This window comes from Miscanthus floridulus, chromosome 10 (genome assembly GCF_019320115.1).
Source record: "Miscanthus floridulus cultivar M001 chromosome 10, ASM1932011v1, whole genome shotgun sequence".
NCBI classification, from domain to species: Eukaryota; Viridiplantae; Streptophyta; class Magnoliopsida; order Poales; family Poaceae; genus Miscanthus; species Miscanthus floridulus.
The window spans coordinates 90,481,579-90,497,330 of record NC_089589.1 but is presented as its reverse complement, the minus strand read 5'-3'; positions in this window follow the sequence as shown (position 1 = coordinate 90,497,330).

Genomic DNA, 15,752 nt, shown 5'->3' with positions numbered 1-15,752 from the left:
ACCTCGGTAAAAAATCATTGTGTTCATCATTTGATTCTGAGGTGATTGGACTTCATTAGTATTCATTCTTGTGTTTGTTTGGCTCCTTCCTTGACACGGCGGTATAAACATCTTGCTCATTCTCTTTACATTACCACAAACTAGTGGTCAAGCTCTTTAGTGTAGCTAGTTGTGAGAGCTTGTTAGTTTGGTTAGTGTGGCTCTTTAGTTAGCTTTTGAGAGCACACTAACTTAGTGTAGTGTCATAGCTATTGTGTGGATAGAAACTATATAAACTAGAATTGTGGTAGGTGGCTTGCTATTGTAGTAGGCTAGCGCAACACTTGCTTCGCCACATAATTGTCTAACCAGTTTGTTAAGTGTTGTTGTAGTTTTTTTAATAGGCTATTCACCCCCTCTAGCCATTAGGACCTTTCAAGTGGTATCGGAGCCGAGGTCACCGTGATTTGAGGCTTAACAACCTTCGGTGTAAAAATAGCTCAAATTAACAACACCAAGAAGCCACCCCAATTTGATGGCACAGATTATTCATATTGGAAATCAAAGATGACCACACACATCAAGTCAATCAATAGAAAAGTGTGGAAGGTGGTAGAAACCAAAATTAGGATTGGTGATCCGGAGAATCCCACCGCGGCTGAAGAAGTGCTTCTCTAAAACAATGACATTGCTCTAAGTGCCATTCATGATGCAATTGATGAGAGAACATTTGAGCAAATCAAGAATATTGAGATGGCTCATGAGGCATGGAAGAAATTGGAGGAATCATTTGAAGGCACTCAAGCCATGAAGGGTGCAAAGGCATATATTCTTAAAGAGAAGTTTGCAAGCTTTAAGATGAAGGAGGATAAGAGTGTGCCAGAGATGTTTCATAGGCTTCAAGTGCTTGTCAATGATCTCAAAGCACTTGGAGAAGAGGTGAAGGACAAGGACTTCTCCCACAAGTTCTTAAGATGCTTACCTTCAAGATTTGGCACATTGGTCACTATTCTAGTGAGGAGTGGTTTGGACACCATGACACCAAACCAAGTGTTGGGAGATATAATGACCGATGATACATATAGAGATGATGATGAGAAGGAAGAAAAGAAGGAGAAGAAAGATGAGAAGAAGAAGAGTGTGGCATTTAAAGCCACATCATCCAAGGGTAAGGCAAGGCAAGAAACATCAAGTGAAGATGATGGCTCATGGGATGATGATGATGATGACAAGATGGCTCTCTTTGTCAAGAAATTTGGCAAGTTCATGATGAAGAAAGGGTACCATGCTAGAAGAAAGAAATCTTAATCCAAGAACAAGGAAGAGTCAAGAAGGTGCTTCAAATGTGGAAGCAAAGATCATCTTGTTGCTCAATGTCCATACAATAGCGACAATGATGACGACAACAAGAAGAACAAGAAGAAGGACAAGAAGGAAAAGAAAGAGAAGAAGGACAAGATGACCTTCAAGAAGAAGAAGGGTGGTTCATATGTGGTCACTTAGGATAGTGATGCTTCCTCAAGTGATGATGATGATAGTGATGAAGACAAGACCACCAAGAAGAAGGCACTTGCAAGCATTGTAATCAATGAGAAGCCTTCTCTCTTCGACACTCCATCATGCTTTATGGCTAAGGCCACTAAGGTACAAATTTGTGATGATGGAAGTGATGAAGAACATGATAATGAAAATAAAAATAATAGTGATAGTGATGATGATGAACCTACTAAAGATAAATTATTTGACATGCTAGAAGATGCTAAAGAACACTTTGACATTAAGAGAAGGGAATGCAAGAGCTTGAATAAGGAGGTAAAAGCCCTTAAGCAAGCCCTTGATGAGCTCAAATCAACTCATGAGAGGCTAGAGGAAGCCCATGAGAAGCTTGGCAAGGCTCACAAGAAGCTTGAAGAAGCTCATTCCTCTTTGCTTAATGAGCAAAATAAAAAGAAGCATATTGAAACTTGCAATGTAGGCTTAACTTGTGATATAATTGATGAATCATTATCTATGCCTATCATTGTTGCTCCCACTAACCCTTCTTGTAGTACTTCTACTTCCACCTCATCTAGTAGTGATGGTTTCACTTGTGATGCCTCACTAATGGTTGAGAATGAGAACCTCAAGAAGGAGGTCAATAAGCTCACTCACACCTTAGCTAAGGCCTATGGTGGTGAGGACCGCTTGCTTATGTGCTTGGGTAGCCAAAGAGCTTCTCTCTACAAAGAGGGATTGGGCTATAACCCCAAGAAAGGCACGGCTGTCTTTGCTCCTCACAAGACTAGTTTTGTGAAGAACAATGGTCGGTTTTGCACTAATTGCAAGCAAGTTGGTCATAAAGAGCATGAATGCAAAAACAAGAGCAAAAATGCTAATGTATCCTCAATTAAGATTAATTCTTTCTATCTGCTTACTAAGGGTATAAATGGTGTGAAGGCTAAGTTCATTGGTAAACCATGGATGGGCTCAAAGAAGAAAGCCATTTGGGTACCAAAGAGCTTAGTAACTAACCTTCAAGGACCCAAGCAAGTTTGGGTACCTACAAAGAATTGATCTTCTTTTGTAGGTCAATTACAAAGCTGGAGGAAGGCATTGGGTTCTTGATAGTGGGTGCACTCAACACATGACCGGTGATGCAACAATGTTCAACCCAATCAACACCAATGGCAATGATGGTTATGATAGTATTACATTTGGTGATAATGGCAAAGGCAAGGTCAAAGGGCTTGGTAAGAATGCAATATCCAATGACATGAGCATATCCAATGTGTTGCTAGTAGAGAGCTTGAACTTTAATTTGCTATATGTGGCTCAATTGTGTGATCTTGGATTCAAATTCATATTTGAGGTAGATGATGTAGAGATCATAAGTGTAGATGGCTCTAACTTGATCTTTAAAGGCTTTAGATATGAGAATCTATACTTGGTTGATTTCAATGCTAGTGAAGCTATATTATCTACATGCTTGTTCAGTAAGTCTAGCATGGGTTGGTTATGGCATAGAAGGCATGGTCATGTTGGAATGAAACAATTGAATAGATTAGTTAAGCATGACTTGGTTAGAGGCTTGAAAGATATTGTGTTTGAAAAGGATAAGATTTGTAGCTCTTGTCAAGCTGGAAAACAAGTTGGAAACACCCATCCCAAGAAAAGCATGATGAGCACTAGTAAAGTATTTGAGTTATTGCACATGGATTTGTTTGGGCCAACACAATATACTAGCATCGGTGGTAACAAATATGGCTTTGTGATAGTGGATGATTATACTAGATACACTTGGGTATTCTTTCTAGTGGACAAAAGTGATGTGTTTGCAACATTCAAATCATTTGTCAAGGGCATTCACAATGAATTTGAAACAACCATCAAGAGAGTTAGAAGTAACACACTATAACACAACATACTTTTGCCGACACTTTCTATTGTAGGCAAAGGGCACCTTTGCCGACAGATAACCTCCCGCAAAAAGTTTTGCCGACAGTTTAGAAACAGTCGCGCTAGAAGCCGTCGGCGAAACTTTTGCCGACAGTTAACAGAATCCCTGACACTTTATGTGTAGGCAAACGGTCTACCTACGCCGACAGTTGAAACCTTTGCCGACAGTTAACCCTTTGCCGATAGTTAAGACCTACGCCGATAGTTAAGACCTTTCCCGACAGTTTATATATTGGCCAAACCATTTCCAAGGTATTTTACAAACCATACCCTGCCAAAAAAAAACTATCGACAAAATGGCATAGATATAATTACAATTAAAATAATTTGACAAATCCACTTTTGCTCATATAGAAGGCATCACATTGAACAAATTCACTTGATTTTTGTATAAATAATGTATTAGATCTTCCATACATACACCAACTTGATATATATATAGCAGGTCAAGTGAATCAATGTAGAGTAGACTCCCATACGGGCTGAGCTTTTCAATGAAAATCGAAGACCCACTGATGTTTTACATCATTAATGCTATGTATACAAAGACTGAGCCTATTTTACACTACCAGCCTTTCAATACTTGAATCAGCATGGTTCTTCCACTTCAACAAAACTTGTAGTGGAATATTCTGTTGTTAGAGATCTTGCAAATGTCATGGGACTTTAAGCAAAATTGATTTACTTCTTCATATAAATAAAGCATGTTAGGACAATCACTAAGAAATGCATTGTTGCCATGTGCCATAGTATTTGGGAACATAACCTCATTGTTTTCAAAATAGCAAATGAAATTTGGAGCTAGACTACGAATTTAATTATTTAGGACAAATTTCTACCAAGCAGGAACAAAAAAATCATTCAGAACAGAAAAGTATTAAACTGAACATGTTGTCATTCATGATCTCAAACTAGGTATGTCATAGCACTAGGGATCATGACCTAATCACCTCATGGTGTTTAAAATAAGCGAAGGGAAACCATTATACCTTCAATTCCTTCCCTGGGAGTCTTTGAAGCCAAGGCCAATGCTCTTCTAGAATCGGTTGCCACCCTTGCCTGGCTTCTTACCCTTGCCAAATTTCTTTGTGCTATAAAATATACAAATCTGCTTAAGGAAAGCCTTCTCAATTTGGAACATGGATAGATAGAAAACATTAGAACTACTTTACAACTAGAAGGAACCTACTGAAATTGCTTATACAGAAGAACAAATAAAAAAGCTTGCTAAATCCCTCACTAATGCAGTGTGACAATACTACTATAAATGCATTACATCAGAATTGCACAAAACTAGAACTGACACTGTACCATCATAAGGGATATTTAGGAGTCCTACAACCGCAAGCAATGGATCTACAGCGATAAAATTTACACCAAAATGTCTCAAATCCATTGCTGGTCACAAATTACAATTCCTAGTACCACAATAATATTGTCCCCCTAATTACCAAGTACCGCAGAAGGATAGAAAGAGTGTAAGTTTCTATTCTTAAGCTGGCCAAATTAGCTAACTAGATAGACAATTACCAGATTACACAATTATCTGATCACTAGATGGAAATAAGAAATGGTTGACAAAGCAACCATTAGTAGTGTCCCAATTATCACTTTAGACAGTAGTAGTGTAAGTTTCTATTCTAGAGCTGTATAGATTTATTACTTAAGAAACATTTTTTAATGGGACATTGACATGGTAGCATGGTGGAAATTTAAAGAGTACAAGTTATACTAACAGAACAGCAAACTAGACTATGCTTAAAACAAAGAAAAATAGTTCATGGGGCCATTGAGCTCCGGTTGTCACTAAGGCATTGAAAAGAAAATTAGTTCAGCACAAACCTTGGTTCAAGGGTCAGGTATAGAAAGGAAGAACTTGCACTTCTTCCTCTCTGCAAGTCACTCAACCAGGTATCTGCCAAACAAGAACCACCGTTAGAGTTCCAAGTGTCATTAAATTATGTGTATTGTTTGATTGCAACATTATCATGGTCAAAGAATTATGGGAGTAAATATTATTGGTCTACATTTGTGAGAATTGTATTGTTCTAGTGTACATCTGTTGAGCCATTTTTGTCACGACAACATGGGTGATAATGATAAACCGTTTGCCACAACATCTATTGTCCACACAATTGAGACTTATCTTGCGACAAAACTTATAGTAACTAATATTTTCACACAAATGTTATGTTTTTTGTGATGAAATTATTGATATAACATATCTTATCAATTCTCACAAAAAATCATATTGTGAGAACAAATATTGACACAAAAATTATATAATGGCAAAGCATTGGTCACTAATATATTGTCTCTAGTGACCATATAATTCAACACTTTTATAATGGTAAGTGTGGCGACCAAATTGCCATAAATAAACTCTAATTGTGTCAATTGTTGTCACCACTGAAAACAATATAAGTGGCATCATTTTTCATCACTAATGTGCATGTTTTTGTGACAACAAAGGCGCCTCAAATGGGTACATCATTAGTGGCAACATAATTAGTCACTAATTAGTATGGCCATTTGTGGGGAATGAAAAATCATCACTAGCGAATTTGTGAGGCGAGTATTTGTGGCGAGTAGTGCCAATCAAAAAAGTGGCCACAAAGGTTTCTTTGTGGCGAAAAAACATGCTTTTGTGATGAATTTTTTCGCCACAAAAACCCTTTGCCGTTGTGGTGATAAGGTAGATCCAAGTAATATAAAATTAAATCAATGTCCTTACCTCCTTGTTGACCTTAAGACACTGAACAACTTTTGATAGAACATTTGCTCTCCCTATATTGAAATTTTATACTGGACATCAGCATCACATGTTGCTCCTTTAGTTGTTCCTAAAATTAAAAATTCCAAACCCATGCGAATCTGGTCTAAGTATTCTAGAAAAAAGGGCTAATATGAGCCAACAAAGTCTAACAACTCCAAAATGAATCAGTTTGCACTTCTCCTTATTTCTGAAGCTTAGTTGTCAATGGTTAATTGGAAAAGAAAAACAAGAATTCGCAGTTGCATAGAACAGCTAGTTGCATATATAAATAACATACATGTTAATGAGTTAAGCCTGCTTCTCGAGCAGTTTTTAGTCAGCACCGATTCTACAAAGAATTGAAGTTGCTTGAATACACTTCATGCAGCCACGTTTATAACTTCAGGAAATATACAGAAGTTGTTATTTGATGTATCCGCACATGCTTGTATCTGTATGGCAACTATGAAAGAGCGGGTCCATAAGTTATGATGCCAACAAAGATGCTCTTATGAAAAAATAAGGAACCTATTCAGAATGATAAGCACTTAAAAACATTGAGCACCATAGTTATTATTAACTATAGGAGAAGTTGTTGGAGCATCAGAAATTCAGAATTGGGAGCAGAGGTGGAACTGAATGCTGGATAAAACGTCAAGATGCAAATACACTATAGCAGCAAGAATAAAAGAGGCATTAATCTACCTTTCAAGCAGAACCCCTCCTCCTTTGTGTGCCTGTTTCACTATTGTAGCCTCCTGCACTGCTATCAAAACTAAGCATAAGCACTGGGATGCACCAAAACAACAAACATAAACCAAAGAGGAATGGACTACACTATAATGGCCTGGTGGGTGAGGCAATGAAACAAACACATGGCATGCACAGCGTCACGATACATGCGGCCGCACCAATGGCATCAAGGGGACCCCAAATCGAATGGCTACTTGCTCATGGACACTCATATGCGGCTCAGAGACAATCTCAGATAAAAAAAGAGCAAGGGATACATCAATCGGAGAAGAAAGCATGGACTGAGGTCTGAGACTACCACCCACATCATCCTCACCTCAAGGGGGTGACACGGGCGAATGGGCCAACGAGTCACACCCGCCGTCGGCCCCCTCGTGCCCCTCTCCCCTACCTCATTGCCGCCAGAGATATGCTGGTGCATCATTGGCTACAACATCCCATGTCTGACGAGCTCGGTCGCAACGCGGCCAGGGTGAGGGAGGTGCCACCAGATCTGGTGTAGGCAGCCGCACAGGTGAGCTCCGCTCAGGGTGTGGCCCCGGCAAGCAGCCCTAGCAGCGGATGGTGTGGAGGGCGGCACTTTGGTGCGGCGGACGGTGGGGATAGCGGTGTCGGGGGCAGCAGTCGTGTTTTTTTTCTTCTTTTTGGGATTTGATTGAGGGGCATGGAAGTGGAACCGGGAGGGTGGGAAGGTTTTTAGGTAGCGATGTTTTTAGCGTGGCTCAAATATTTTGCTCCCGATCAGGTCTTCTTTGGGGCGAGATGATATTTTAACTTCTGTCCCATACACACATTGTACTCTTGGCAAACTCTACGCCGACACTTATTAAGTCTAGAAAAGTTTCATTGATAGTTTTTATGTCAGCAGGGAAACGCCGACAGATAACTTGTTGTCCTATAGTCCTTTTACCGATAGATGAATTGACGTCAAAAACTCATAGAATTGCCAACACATAAAGTGTAGCTGAAACCCACCTTTTGCCAACAGATAAGTGTTAGCAAATGTGTGTCATTGTGTAGTGACAATGGTAGTGAGTTCAAGAACACTAGAATTGATGAGTTGTGTGATGAATTTGGAATTAGACATCAATTCTCGGCCAAGTACACTCCATAATCAAATGGCCTTGTTGAGAGGAGAAATAGAACACTCATTGATATGGCAAGGTCTATGCTTAGTGAGTACAATGTGAGTCAACCTTTTTGGGCCGAAGCTATCAACACGTCTTGCTATTGTAGCAATCGTCTCTATTGTCACCCATTGAAAGAGAAGACACCATATGAGCTCTTGAATGGTAGAAAGCCCAACATTGCATATTTTTAGGTCTTTGGTTGCAAATGCTATATCTTGAAGAAAGGCACTAGATTGGGCAAGTTTGACAAGAAATGTGATGAAGGATTCCTACTTGGTTATTCCACTACAAGCAAAGCATATAGAGTTTGGAATTTGGATAGTGGTACTCTTGAGGAAGTTCATGATGTTGAATTTGATGAAACCAAGGGTTCACAAGTAGAAAATGAAAACTTGGAAGATGTTAGAGGCATTCAACTTTCAAATGCCATGAAGAACATGGATATTGGTGAATTGAGGCCTAGGCAAGTGAATGACGATGAAGATGATCAGGTGCAAGTGCTCTCTAACTCAAATGTGCAAGATGATACAACTCAAGCAAGCTCTCATGATAATGAACAAGATCAAGTGGCTAGTACATCATCTGAACCTAATGATCAAGCAAGTGCAAGCAATCAAGTTCCAATCCTCCAACCAACCAACATTGCAAGGGATCATCCATTGGACACTATAATTGGTGATATTTCTAGAGGTGTACAAACAAGATCTAGATTAGCTTCATTTTGTGAGCATTTCTCATTTGTTTTATTCATTGAACCAAACAAGATAGATGAAGCATTGAAGGATGTTGATTGGGTGAATGCTATACATGAAGAATTGAATAACTTCACAAGAAATCAAGTATGGGAATTAGTAGAGAGACCAAAGGGACACAATATAATTGGAACCAAATGGGTCTTTAGAAACGAGCAAGATCAAGATGGGATAGTAGTAAGGAACAAAGCAAGATTGGTAGCACAAGGCTATACAAAAGTTGAAGGTCTTGACTTTGGAGAAACATATGCCCCGTTTGCTAGATTGAAAGCAATTAGAATCTTGCTAGCCTATGCTTATGCCCACAATATCAAGCTCTACCAAATGGATGTTAAGAGTGCATTTCTCAATGGTTACATCAATGAAGAAGTATATGTTGAGCAACCTCCTGGTTTTGAAGATGACAAAAAGCCCGACCATGTGTACAAGTTGAAGAAGGCATTGTATGGCTTGAACCAAGCACCTAGAGCATGGTATGAGAGATTGAGGGACTTCCTACTCTATAAAGGGTTCATGATGGATAAGGTTGACACCACTCTTTTTATCAAAAAGATTGGCAAAGACTTGTTTGTGTTGCAAATCTATGTTGATGACATCATATTTGGATCAACCAATTAAGACTTTTGTGATGAGTTTGAAAAGACGATGGCTAATGAGTTTGAGATGTCCATGATTGGAGAGTTGAGTTACTTCCTTGGTCTTCAAATCAAGCAATTGAAGAATGGTACATTTGTGAGTCAAGGCAAGTATATCAATGACATGATCAAGAGGTTTGGCATGAATGATAGTAAAGCCATTAGCACACCAATGGGAACAAATGGCAACTTGGATATTGATGCAAGTGGAAATATGGTGGATCAAAAATTGTATCGGTCTATGATTGGAAGCCTACTCTATGTGACCGCATCAAGGCCGGATGTCATGTTTAGTGTATGCATGTGTGCAAGATTTCAAGCCTCACCAAGAGAAAGTCATTTGAATACTAAGAGAATATTGAGGTACTTGAAGCATACACAAAATGTTGGTTTGTGGTATCCCAAAGGAGCAAAGTTTGAGCTAGTTGGTTACTTCGACTCGGATTATGCAGGATGCAAGGTCGAAAGGAAAGCAACTCGGGCACATGTCAATTGTTGGGAAGATCACTTGTTTTATGGTCATCAATGAAGCAAAATAGTGTTGCATTATCAACCACCGAAGCCAAATACATATCCACCGGTAGTTGTTGTACACAAGTACTTTGGATGAAGGCCACTTTGAGTGATTTTGGAATCAAGTTCAAGAAAGTGCCATTGCTATGTGACTATGAGAGTGCAATCAAGCTGACCAACAATCCAGTTCAACATGCAAGAACAAAGCACATTGATGTCCGCCACCATTTCATAAGAGATCACCAAGAAAATGGGGACATTTGCATTGAGAGTGTTGGCACCAAAGACCAACTTGCCTATATATTCACCAAGCCATTGGATGAGAAAAGGTTTTGCAAGCTAAGGAATGAGTTGAACATATTGGATTTCTCAAATATGTATTGATGCATTCCCACTTATATGGCATGCCTCTTCTTCGAGCAATCCAAGGTAAAAGTTGATTGGCATGACATACATCCTTGCTAAGGACATGATTAGTGCATCCAGTCATTTCTCAAATTTAATAGGCTCATTCATGAAAATCAAATGATTTTGATGATTGTATGGTACCACTATTGCTTCTATGCTTGACTTGATCTAGTGGTAGCATATGACATGTTTGTGGGCTTGTAAACCTAGTGTTTGATCTAGAAAATGAGCTCTAAGTGTTTAACTCAACATGGTACAAGATAACCCTTATTTGGAGGTGTGAAAAAGCTTGTCCTTGGATCAAACCGAGTTAAATATTTTTGGCAAATGATCTAGATTGGACCAAATTTTGGGAATATGATCCTCACCCCATTGATTGACATTGATAATCCTAACCTATCTATACTTTAAGCCTTTGTGGTCATTGATGACAAATGGGAGAAATAGTGTACAAAGATAGTGAAAAGACAACAAAGGGGGAGAATTTGACATAGAGGGAGAGATATGACAAAGAAAAGAGATCAATTAAAAAAATTTAAGCACACAAGTAGGGGGAGCAAGCTCATGAACTTGTATGGTGCATTTGAATGTGCATTTCATATGTTTGCTTGCATGGCACAAGTTTTAAATTTCAATATCCATGCTTGTGTGGTGTATGCTAGTTGTAGGTTTGAATGATGAAATAAAAATCTAGCATGCATAGGTTATCTAGTGATTCCATTTCCAAGTGTTTTCAAGTGGTATCTAGCAAACCATGGTGCTAAGGATGGTATAATGGTGCACTCCGATTGGTATCATGCTTCAAAGGTCCATCTTTATACCTTAGCATCATTTGGTAGACATTGTCTCGTATATTTCCTATCTAAGCATATGTGCAAGCTTCAATCCAAACTCTTAGCACATATGTAGGGGGAGCAATTGCTACCATTTGGGGTTCATGAAACTTGTCCATATCCTTTTACACATGGTAAATATGCTTGGACAAGTAACATAGATTCAATTGAATTTCAATTCATATCTTTGTGAAAGGGTTGTCATCGATTACCAAAAAGGGGGAGATTGAAAGCTCTAGTTTGGTTTTGGTGAATTGATGAAACCTTAAGTGCTAACCTAGTTTATCAAGTGATCATGAGATAGGTAGCACATTCCAAGTGGTGAAGCAAATGAAGATCATGACATGATGATGGTGATGCCATGGTGATGATCAAGTGCTTGGACTTGAAAAGGAGAAAGATAAAAATAAAAGGCTCAAGGCAAAGGTATAAATAGTAGGAGCTATTTTGTTTTGGTGATCAAGACACTTAGAGAGTGTGATCACATTTAGGTTTGATAGCTGTACTATTAAGAGGGGTGAAACTCGTATCGAAATGCGGTTCTCAAAGTGCCACTAGATGCTCTAACTTATTGCATATGCATTTAGGATCTAGTGGAGTGCTAACACCCTTGAAAATGTTTGTGAAAATATGCTAACACATGTGCACAAGGTGACACACTTGGTGGTTGGCACATTTGAGCAAGGGTTAGGAACTTCACTAGGGGAGTGTCCACCCATAGAGCGCGGACAGTCCGATGGTGCCACCGGCACCCTAGACAGAAAAGACAAAGGTCACTGTAAGTGACCGAACGCTGGTCTCTGAAGGACCAGCACGTCCGGTCAGTAGCAGCAGAAGAAGCACAGTGTCAGTCATCGACCGAACGCTGGCGCTAAAATGACCGAACGTTGGCTGGCTGCGTCTGGTCACACTAACATGGTCATGCACAAGGGAGTCACCGTGTGACCGGACGCTGGGTGAGTCCGGTCAAGCATGACCAGACGCGTCCAGTCATGAAAAGTCATCTCTGGATGTTTACTAGAAATGACCGGACGCTGGGGTTTAGCGTCCGATCACTTTGAGCTGCTGCGTCCGGTCATCACTTGACCGTTGAGATCGGGCGATCAACATTTGAAGAGAGGGTACACGTGGCATGCTTCGTGTGACCGGACACTGAGGTCCAGCGTCCGGTTAATCTGACCGGAGCATCCGGTCACCCCGTGTTGTGCCCAGTGAAGGGGTACGACGGCTCTATTTCGTGGGGGCTTCTATTTAAGCCCCATGGCTGGCTCAAGCTCATCCTCTTGGTCATTTTGTATTGATATAGCAACCTTGTGAGCTTAGCAAAAGCCCTCCCACTCATCTCCATCATTGATTCATCATCTTTGTGAGATTGGGAGAGAATCCAAGTGCATTGCTTGAGTGTTTGCATCTAGAGGCACTTGGTGTTCATGTTTCACTACAGGATTCGCTTGTTACTCTTAGTGGTTGCCGCCACCTAGACAGCTTGGACCAGTGAGGATCATCGAGCGAAGGGTGGTGATTGTCTCCGGCTCCAATCATGGTAATTGTGAGGGGTTATTGACCTTTCCCCGGCAGAGAGTCAAAAGGTACTCTAGTGAATTGCTCGTGGCTTGTGTGATCCTCATCTTGTGTTGGTTGTGCGGCACCCTATTGAGGGTTTGGCTTGTGATGCCAATTAGCGCGTGAACCTCCAAGTGAGTGAATCGCCACAACGAGGAGTAGCTTGCCGGCAAGCAAGTGAACCTCGGTAAAAAATCATTGTGTTCATCATTTGATTCCGAGGTGATTGGACTCCATTGGTATTCATTCTTGTGATTATTTGGCTCCTTCCTCGACACGGCGGTATAAACATCTTACTCATTCTCTTTACATTACCGCAAACTAGTTGTCAAGCTCTTTAGTGTAGCTAGTTGTGAGAGCTTGTTAGTTTGGTTAGTGTGGCTCTTTAGTTAGCTTTTGAGAGCACACTAACTTAGTGTAGTGTCATAGCTATTGTGTGGATAGAAACTATATAAACTAGAATTGTGGTAGGTGGCTTGCTATTGTAGTAGGATAGCACAACACTTGCTTCACCTCATAATTGTCTAACCCATTTGTTAAGTGTTGTTGTAGTTTTTTTAATAGGCTATTCACCCCCCCCCTCTAGCCATTAGGACCTATCAACGTGGTGTCTAGGCTAGAGTTTACCTGAGTTTGCACCCAATCTCACGTTTAGTTGTGGTAGCCCCAGAGGTGACAGCTCTATCAGGCCATTGCAATCCACCACATTTGTATTGGTGATTCGTAGAGCTTAGGCAGCCTTCCCCCGACTACTTTTTCTCACCTCCTTTGAGAGTTAGAAAGGTACTATTGCTCCAAAGTAAGTAAAGTAAAGTAAGCTTGATTCTTAGTTTTCTAGTATAAGCCATAGAAAATCCCTCTCAACCCACAAAAACACTTTTCTAGTTTTATCATTAGACGACCTTGATTCTTACTAGAACACTTCGCATTCCTTGTGGATAAATATGATACTCTGGAATACTGCTAGGTGAAAGCTACAGCGGTATCCATGCGCTTGCGGATTTTTCTGTATGCGTTAACAAATACCAACAACCAGCTCATTCATTCACTCTTGCACTTCCTCTCTCTCTAGTTCATCTCTCTCTACACTCTCTCACACTCAAGCAAGAAGAGGAAAAGGAAGGAGGAAGAGAAGAGAAGGGATTGAAGCAAGGGTGTAGCAAGAGATGGCCATGGAGACCACCTAGAAGCCTTCATCCACAAGAGGTAGGGGTTGGAAGAGGGAGCCCTCTCACCCTTGCCATAAGGAGCTAGGAGGAGAAGGGAGCAAGAAGAAGATGATTTTGAGTTGCCAAGGGGCAGATCCAGCTGCTCCATCTTCTTGGTGAGCTTTGCATCTTCTCATTGCATCCCTTGGTAAGGATCTAACCAAGTCAAACATAGGATTTCACTTTTAGGAGCCATAACCTAGGAAATGTTAATTTGTGGCCTAGGTTTAGTTTGCACCCAAAGCAGCTAGAACCAACTAGATAGATATACTCTATAGAACCCTAGTAACCTACCCTAGAGATGGTATGCACATGCAAGTACCACAGATGAAGATTTGGATTTTGAGTTGCTAAGATGTGTTCACTGGTAGTAATGACAGAGGGTCCAACATCACTAGCGGAGTGTTCACTAGTACCGAGTAGCTCTCTATTCACTTGCACAACACATATTATAATTCACCAGAGTCTCTGTCACTGCACCAGAGTGCCCGTCGAATTATAAGTCAGAGATAGAGGAGATCCAAAGAACCTAGTCCTCAGCTTTTGGTACAACGGAGCATCCGTTGATATTCTAGAGTGTCTGCTGAATTACAAAGCCTGAACCCAGGAGTACCTAGTTCACACCGGATGATCAGTAACACACATGGAGTATCTGATAGAGCTTGAGCACTTAGCAGTCAGCAGAACCCTGCAGACCTAATTTGAGGATGGTCCGTCACCGTGATAGAACAATCCATTGAATTATAAATCAAACACAAAGATTCCTGAGAGCACTAACTTCATACCAGAGCATCTGATCCTATATTGGAGAGTCCAATGAACCTGGAGTGCCAATTTCCCACTAAGTCCTAGAACCGTAGTGTACACCTGCACACTCACTCTTGTAACACTAAAGCTCAATCAACTAAATATCATTGCATGACATCTCGTAACATGAGTATTTTACTATATGCAATTCGATCATCAAGCATCATGCATATATAGGTGACACGATCTCTGAAGATCCTGTGCTTGAGGAGGAGCCTCAGGAGGAAGAAGCCGATGCGCCTAGCAACGACGTTCAAGGTAGGCCCCTATGCATACCTATGCTTTTTAAATGCATAATGAACTATGGTTATTTATTGCATCGCTATGTTACTATATGACTAGTGAACCGGGAGGGATTCACCTATGCCAAGCCATAACCACATAATGCCACACCAAGCATTCATGTGTGTCTTTATTAATTACCCGACTTAGTATGCTTAGATCTTAGATTCGAGCTAATGATGGGTTTCTCATTACTCGTGCGATGATAGGTTGTTCACCCACCAAGCAATACCTTTGGGAAGGGAATCAACATTTGTTTCACTTGGGAATAGAAAGGGTAATGGTTGGTAAGGGGTATGGTCATGGCAGGAAGGGGGATTCTTGAATGACATAGCTTGCTTACTGGTTAAGGACCATGCATCCATGGTAGTGAGTAAGAACATAAAATTGTACAGACCACTTGTCGCCAATGGGGGTGACAAGCCAAGTAACTGATTACAACCGTTTTGTCCATGAAACTGGCAAGGGGGTTGCGTCAGTCAGGGAATGTCCGACTCCGTGACATTGACCGAGGACTAGCCGAACCTTTCATTGAACATTTTGGCTGGGTTAGGGAAAGGTTGAAAAATTGAGGTATCCCTTATGTACCGATGGGTCTTATGGGCGATATCCCTTGTTTTGAGTTTAGTTAACTTGTGCCCCCCCGTAGAGTTTACTTTTGAAAGCAATAAGTTCCCAAGACTAGAGTTGGATTTGGAA